Below are 8481 nucleotides of genomic sequence, written 5' to 3'. Positions count from 1 at the left end.
GTCGACCCAAGCTGCCTGATTGCAGTGCCTGTGTGCTTAATCATCTTATTCTAATCTCATCATTCATTTATTCACTCATTCATTCAATGTAGGGATTTTTCCTAATGTTATGAATTGTAATAAGAAAATTTCTTTGCTAAATAAAATGAAATGAAACAGAAAACTCCCAAATATTCTATCACATCAAATTTGTCTTGAGAATTCAACTGGATAATGCTAGCATTTTTTAAAATTATTATTTTCAGATTGAAATTGCAGCTCACAATGACAGAGTCATCATAGCCATAAAAGGGCGTATTTCCACAACTCCTCGATGTAGCATTAGTAAGGCCCTTGTCTACTTGTCTAACGACAGGAAGAAGGACCAAGCTGGATTTATGATGTTATAGATCCTTTGCTCAGTCAAAATAAATTTACCAGAAGCACGGTGAAATGGAGAGAACGATCTAACAGTCATGTCCTAGAATGACTGGGCAGGTGTGGGAAGCCATAGACAAGAAGATACATGGCCAATCTCCTTTTAGGATTTCATAGGCAGCCTGAGTCTGCATCCGTCATCTTCCATATTGACGAAGAGATGGCTCCAGCAGCAGAGGTGGTGCAGTCGTGTGCTCTGAGTAGAGCACTTTGTTTTGAGGTGTGTGTGTGTGTGTGTGTGTGTGTGTGTGTGTGTGTGTGTGTACTGTGAGTGAATGCTTCGATGTGATTACTTTTTCCATTAGCTTATTTATTCACTCTACATCCTGAATGTAGCACCCTCCTCTTCCAAGCCCTCCTCACACATCCCTTACTCCCATCTCCCATCCCCTTTTTCTCTGAGACCCACCCTAGCACATTAAGTCACTGCAGGACTAGGCACATCCTCTCCCACTGGGGCCAGACAAGGCAGCCCAGTTAGGAGAACAGTATCCACAGGCAGGCAACAGAGTCGGGGTAAGACCTTGCTTCAGTTATTGGGGGACCCACATAAAGACCAAGCTGCACATCTGCTACATATGTGTGGGGAGCCTAGGTCCAGCCCCTGCTTGCTCTTTGGTTATGGTTCAGTCTCTGGGAGACCCTGAGGGTCCAGGTCAGTTGACTCTTTTAGTCTTTTTTGTGGAATCACTATCCCCTCCAGATCCCTCCATCCTTCCCCCAACTCTTCCACAAGGCTCCCGAGCTCCATTTAATGTTTGGCTGTGGGTCTTTGCATCTGTTTCCACTGGAGAGAGCACTTCTTTTTAAAATGAGAGGCAATGGAAACAAAGGTTTCTCTTAAAGTCAAACCTCTTCCCTGCTTTTAGAAGAGATGCTGCTCTGAACTGCCAAAACAAGTACCGATTTGGAGGACGACAAAGGAAGATGATGAGCTGAGTGGAGATCTGGGAAGCCAGGGGTATGGAAGCTTGTGGAGGAGAGAAGAAAGGCATCTTGGGACATAGAAGCATGGGGCTTTGCAGCTGCCCAAGGACACACACTCCTGTCTATTACCTTCTGGGTTGACACGCAAATCCCTCCCACATATTTTTCCTTTACAGGGAAGGATTGATTTAATTTTGGCTCATGATTTGAGAGGGTTCAATCCATCTTGGTAGGAAGGCACAGCTGAATTCTTAGTAGCAAGGGTGGTGGGGCTGACTACCCATCCCCCACAGAGCAGAAGGCAGAGCTCTGGGTCTCGTCTTGTTTTTTTTTTTTTTTTTTTTTTTATTATGTTCTCATAGCCTTAGTTTTTTTGTTCCCATCAGGCATCTTGTGGCCTTTGCACATTTGCATTTCTAGACGTCCCATTTCCACAGAGGCAGTTCCCTGAGTTCCTTCAGGGTTTCAGTTTCCTTCCTTCAAATTTTACCTCTTAGAAGATCCCTGGTCACCCAGTTCTCTTATTTTCCCATCCTAACCCTTTTCTGCCTTAATTTCATGTATGCTGGAGATCATCCTATATGACTTTGTATATTCATTTGTATAATACATGTTTCCTTTTATGAGATTAGCTGCATGAATGTGGAAGCTGCCATTTCTAGAACCGCGCCCGACAAACGTGCTTAATGGCTTCTTCCTTCTCCTTCTTCAAAAGTGGTGGACTGTGAACAAGACAACCCAGACAGGCTCAAAGCGGAGGAGCTGAGGAAGGTAGTGGGAGGTAGAACATATTCATCAGAGGCCTCTAGGACAACTCTGTGAATCTGAATCCCTCAGACCACAGGAAGCTGCCCTCAGATGAGGATGGGATTTCAGTTTCTGGATGCCCCTTGTGCTCCTGAAGCTCTTCAAAAACTCACTCTAAACATCAACCCTTCATAAGGTTTTCTTTGAAACTCCGCCTTCCCTGTAATCCTGTAGGATTCACGAGGCCACCCATGGTTGTGGATACCTAATCTTGATTTTTTACTCGATTCTTTGCCTGTTTTCTCCTCTCCAGTCTGGTCATCTTTCCATTGTTAGGAGTCCCATCCTTTTCATTGAAGAGAACAGTTCTGTTTTTAGTCTATCACTTAATACTACAGGAGAGTGAGTCCTTGATTTAAAAATTCTAGGTGAAACTCCAGTGAGTGACTTGAAGTTGGGTTCATGACTCATCGGACCAAGGAGTCCCTTCAGGACTTGTGCTGCAGCTGCCAAAAAAGTGGCTCCCTACTTTAGCTGTGGCTTCTGGCTAATGGGTAAAACTGATGGCCATCTACAGTTCATGTATAGCGAGTATCCCTGAGTATTAAACAAACCTAGAAGATGCAGGGCTGAGGGAGAAAGAAGCAGCAGATTTCTAAAGATGACATGTTTGAGTATTTTATGGTACGTTGATTTTATATATATGATTAAATGAATCAATGAACAAACTATTTCTTTGAGTTGGATTTTTTCCTTTTTTCTTTATTAACTTGAGTATTTCTTATTTACATTTCGATTGTTATTCCCTTTCCCGGTTTCCGGGCCAACATCCCCCTAACCCCACCCCCTCCCCTTCTATATGGGTGTTCCCCTCCCCATCCTCCCCTCATTACCGCCCTCCCCCCAACAATCACGTTCACTGGGGGTTCAGTCTTAGCAGAACCAAGAGCTTCCCCTTCCACTGGTGCTCTTACTAGGATATTCATTGCTACCTATGAGGTCAGAGTCCAGGGTCAGTCCATGTATAGTCTTTAGGTAGTGGCTTAGTCCCTGGAAGCTCTGGTTGGTTGGCATTGTTGTACATATGGGGTCTCGAGCCCCTTCAAGCTCTTCCAGTCCTTTCTCAGAGATTCCTTCAACGGGGGTCCCGTTCTCAGTTCAGTGGTTTGCTGCTGGTATTCGCCTCTGTATTTGCTGTATTCTGGCTGTGTCTCTCAGGAGAGATCTACATCCAGCTCTGTCGGCCTGCACTTCTTTGCTTCATCCATCTTGTCTAGTTGGGTGGCTGTATATGTATGGGCCACATGTGGGGCAGTTGAGCTGGATTTTAAAATGGGGAATAGTCTATTAAGTATACCCTTCCTCATTGTTAATGATAGATAGACAATAGGTAGATGATAGATGACAAATAGACAGCTAGATGACCAACAGATATATGTTATAGCAACAACCAATAATGTTTTACCCTCCTGAACTGGCTGCTCTCTCACACAAGCATGTTAATCTGGTTCTTAGTGGAAGAGCATGTCTCTGCCTCAGTATACCTCTGTTGTCTATAACAGTGTTTGCTGAATACACAGGATTAAGTTGTTCTCTACTGTGCTGTAGGATCTGAGTAAGAAATTTCCCTCTGACTTAGACATTAGAGTACTTGCTACCTGGTGGACAGTGCTGTTTTAAGACTGTATGGGAAGTTGCTCCCTTGCTGGAGGAAGTGAAGGATGGACTTCACCTCTCTTCCTGTTCAGCCTTTGCCTTTTTTTGTGTATGATTAGGGATGTGACTACTCAGCTTCCTGCTTCTGCCAGCATGCCTGCTGCTTAGTTCCATGCCTCCTCTCCATCGTGGACTCTTCTTCCTATAGAACCATAAGCTAAGATAAAACCTTTCCCTCTATGGGAAAGGTCACGGTGTTTTCATACAGCAACAGAAAAATAACTCATACGTGTACATTAATAGCACAGGAGAATGTCACGGGACTCAGTTGAGCATAGGTCATGTCTAGCAAACTACTAGACTAGGAACTTTCATCATACTCTGTACTTATGTCATGCCAGTGATGGTCAGCCTCAGAATTTTCTAGAAGAAAATGTTAAGGACTCATTTAGTACCGTTATCTTGATGAGAGAGAAAATTCTTCGTGTGCAGTATAATGTAGCCCCATGTAATATGGGCCCAAGTCAAATCTAATGATAACAAAAATCTGTATGCTACTCTGTGTCAGGATATGTCTCAAGCATTTAAAATGCACTACTTCATCCAATGTGACAATTTTCTGAGGTGGATGGTATTGTTAGCTCCATTTACACTGGTGAGGACAGAGACAAGAGAAAGATTTACAACTCGCTCAAATCCAGAGGTAGCACATGGCAGACCTTCCCCTCAGTAAAGAACATTGTCAAGGACAATGGAGAAAAGAAACCTAGAGAAGTTTCTAGAAAATGACTAGGGTCAGTAGAAGAGAAAGCAAGCAGGAAAAGCTTCAATTTATAGATGAGAAAGAGAATGTCCAGATCATGGTTCATTTAAAAAATTGCTTATGCAAAATAAGGTATTAGAAGGAGTTTTTAGTGAACTCTCCCCACTTCAATGTCCTGTTTCTCCAGCCCAGAGCCCTCTGTCCTTGCTTAATTTGGATGTTTAACTCCTTGAGTCCATGCCTTGAGCCTCCCACTTGATTAAATGTCCTTCCCTGCTTCCTGTTAGGCCTAGTACACCCAAGAATCATGAGTGCTAATACATTTACTTTTTTCTTTCTTTTTGTTTATTTTTTTCTTTCTAAGTGAGCGCTTGGAATTCAACCAGAGAGCTTCAGAAAGCAGTAATAAAATCCCTTAGCCAAAGGATTATTTTGGCATACAGAGGTCCAGAGCAAGTTGGATGCTTTTGATAAGAAAATAACTGTGGCTTTATTTCCAATGGATGCCTGGTTTCAGTATAGCTTTGTGTCCAATGTTTATGTACCATAACAGACACTATTTGTTCTCATTCATTGTACTACACCATTCATTTCTTCCTCACTAAAATAAATGGCTTTTCATCTGGGTCTGTGAATGGATAGAATGAAAAGCTCCCAGCTACCTTTGGGGCTGCTGTAGCCATATGGTTAAGTTCTGACCATCGGGATACAAACTCTTGGTGCTAAGTGGCGTTTACAGAAAATGTCCTTAAAAGAGAAAGGGAAAAGTAATGCCAGTTTTGTGCTGAGATAACTGTCTCTCATGCTAACCTCCTAGCTTGGTTAGAGTTTCTATGGATGTGACAAAACACCATGACCAAAAGCAACTCGGCGAATGTCTTAGTTAAGACACCACGACCAAGGCAACTCCTATAAAGAACAGCATTTAACTGGGGCTGGCTTACAATTTCAGAGGTTCAGTCCATTATCACCATGGTGGGAAGCATTGCAGCATGCAGGCAGACATGGTGCTAGAAGAGTCAAGAGTTCTACATCTTGATCCAAAGGCAGCCAGGGAGAGACTCTTATCTGCAGGCAGCCAGGAGGAGGATCTCTCCTGTTATGATGGAGCATAAGCTTAGGACCTCAAAGTCCCGCCCCACAGTGATGCACTTCCTCCAACAAAGCCACACCTACTCCAACGAGGTCACGCCTCCAAATAGTGTCACTTCCTGTGGGTTAAACATATCCAAACCACCACAGAGAGTAAAGGGTCTATTTCAGTTTACGGCTTTCATGTCGCACTTCATTGCTGAGGGAAGTCAGGGCAGGTACTTACTAGGGTAGGAACCTGGAGGCAGGAGCTCCATGCTGAGGCTATGGAGGAACGCCTGGGCTTTGCTCGGACTGTCTTCTTACAGTACTCAGGACTACCAACCCAGCCACTTCAATAATCAATCAAGAAAATGCACAGGTCTGCCCATAGACCAGTCTGGTGAGGGCGTTTTCTCAGTCGAGATTCTCTCTTCAAAATGACCCTAGCTTGTGTCACCAGTTGACATAAAACTAGCCAATGGAGCTTCTAAATTTGGTAGCCTCATAAGTCCCATCTTCTGAGGATTGTGGAAAAGCTAGGAATGTTATTCTGATGAGAGTTCTCCAGATGGAAACAGGAGAAATGGGAAGTGAGTGTTGTTCAGGGTTTTTTGTTGTTTTTGTTTTTTTTAAGTTTCACTTTTACTTTTGGAAAATTAAAGACAAGTAGAAGAAAGCCTGGTGGTACTCTAGTTCAAATCATACAGATCTTAATCCCCATGTGCTTAACCATTATGCTACAATTATGTTAACACTATTGTATAGTAGCTGGTAAAATATTTAACTAGCTTGGGTTTGAAGGAAGATCTCTGATTTCAGCAGTTGTCAGTTTTCTTGTTGCAAATATCTCCATCAAGACAACCTCAGGCCAATTCAGAAACTTGCTTGCAAAACTCCTGAAGAGTCAGTTGGGTCTTATGTGTGACTATAATGAGACAGTTCCACAATAGCCAGGCAATATTCTTAGCTGAGCCTAATCCCAGAAGTAGCAGGATATCTCCAGTTGTCATTCCTAATACCCAGGTTTCATGGCACCAATTACGATGGCAACATGTGGGAGCAGAACGTCTCTCGCTCTCACATGATCTTAGGCATAAAGTGATTAAAGAGTATTGGCTTTACCCACTGCCTCTGAGGGATGTCAACACAGGAAGTGTTGTCACTTTCCCAATTTCTCTTTAGCGGATCAGTTTTCAGAGCGACCGCAAGTTGCAAGTGGCTCTTCTGGCCAATGGTTTCAAATATGCTTCCTGCACGTCAAATGCCGGGAATGCCAGCGCTGGAGCCAAGGGAATGTCCTTCTGCAGGAAGGAGGCTTAGGTGCTTGGTTTGAAGAGGACATGCTCTGTTGTCACATATCCACCATCATCATCTTGCAGGGGAAATCAAAGGACACGGTCTTTCCTGTACGCATCAATGGATTACAGACACAGAGTTCAATGAGAGTGGTAATTTGAGCATTTCCTGGGGAGGAAGACAAAGGCTCTTTAATTCTGTGGTGACAAGGGCAACAGGGCACACAGTGGACAAGCCCTGAGAGCCTTCTCTTACTTACCTCATATTTAGGAGGGAGGGCTGGGAACTTTTGGTAGTCTTTAGAAGGTGAGTTTGTGGTACAACCATAATCAACACAGCAGGCTTATTTACTCCCATGAGATCATTTTGTTAACTATACAGATTTCTGAGCCAAAGACACTCTTCTATTTTGTTGAATCTCGAGTCTCACCTTAAAGAACTTCGAGATGGTTTCCACACATCCTTGATCAATATAAGGCAATCAGCCCTGGCCCAGAATCCTCTCCATAGAGGCCCCATCCCCACTGTCTGCAGTGCATGGAACGATACCTTGGTTTGGCTATGTTACTCACCTCTTTTTATGCCCCCTAAATGCATCTCCACCAAGCTAAGATACAGTAGTCTTTGATCCAGAATGCCTACTTTGGATTCGTTTTATTGTTCCCCAGGTTGAAGGAGCAAAACCACACTCTCCAAGCAGATTCCAGTTTTCTTCTCCAACTTTAGAACTGTAAATGTCTTACCTGGAGGCATTGGAGGCTAAGGGTCTTGCCCTCCAACCCCACAATGTTCTTATTCGCAGTGGCACAGCATTTGCATATCATTAGACTATGGACCAGTTTTGAGAGCTTGCAGACTCCTGACTGGAGAGGACTGTGTTACTCTGCTCAGTTTTCTGGGCAGTAGGTTTATTAGCTTCTGATGGGACTCTGAAAACTGTCCCTGCTGTTCAGAAAGTTAAAAGGCTGGACTTAATAGTGGTTCTTTGTTTCCCACCGGCACTTCTTACACTTGGAAATGTGACCATGCCCGTCTTTTATTGCTGGTCACTTAGTTTACCTTAGAAAACAAAACAAAACCTCTGGTCTTCTCCAGAAAACCCCTTGCCATATAAATGAACACATATGTGAAGAGAGTTGAAATTACTATTTCTAATCTGGGTCTAGCGCATCTTGTGCAAAAATATTGAAGTGTTGATGAGATGAATTTCAATTAGCAAAAATAAGTAAAATGGCTCAATAAAAAGTTCAGTATGTAAACTGGAAAAAGGGTATACTGTACTTAAGAATGAGACAGAAAGAGGCTGGGGATTTAGCTCAGTGGTAGAGCGCTTACCTAGGAAGCGCAAGGCCCTGGGTTCGGTCCCCAGCTCCGAAAAAAAGAACCAAAAAAAAAAAAAAAAAAAAAAAGAATGAGACAGAAAGCAGTGATGGGGTAAGGAATCTTCAATCCCTGGTCAGAAAGGAAGATGGGTGTGGTGCCAGGCTTCAGCCCAAACCTGATCCATCAGAATCTGTATTTTAGAGGATGATACCAAAGAGCTTACATACAGCCAAAGCTAGGGAGATGACATTCTAGCCCAGAGGTTCTCAACCTTCCTA

This window comes from Rattus norvegicus, chromosome 7 (assembly GCF_036323735.1).
Source record: "Rattus norvegicus strain BN/NHsdMcwi chromosome 7, GRCr8, whole genome shotgun sequence".
In the NCBI taxonomy this organism is placed as follows: Eukaryota; Metazoa; Chordata; class Mammalia; order Rodentia; family Muridae; genus Rattus; species Rattus norvegicus.
Note: the sequence above shows the minus strand (reverse complement) of the source record.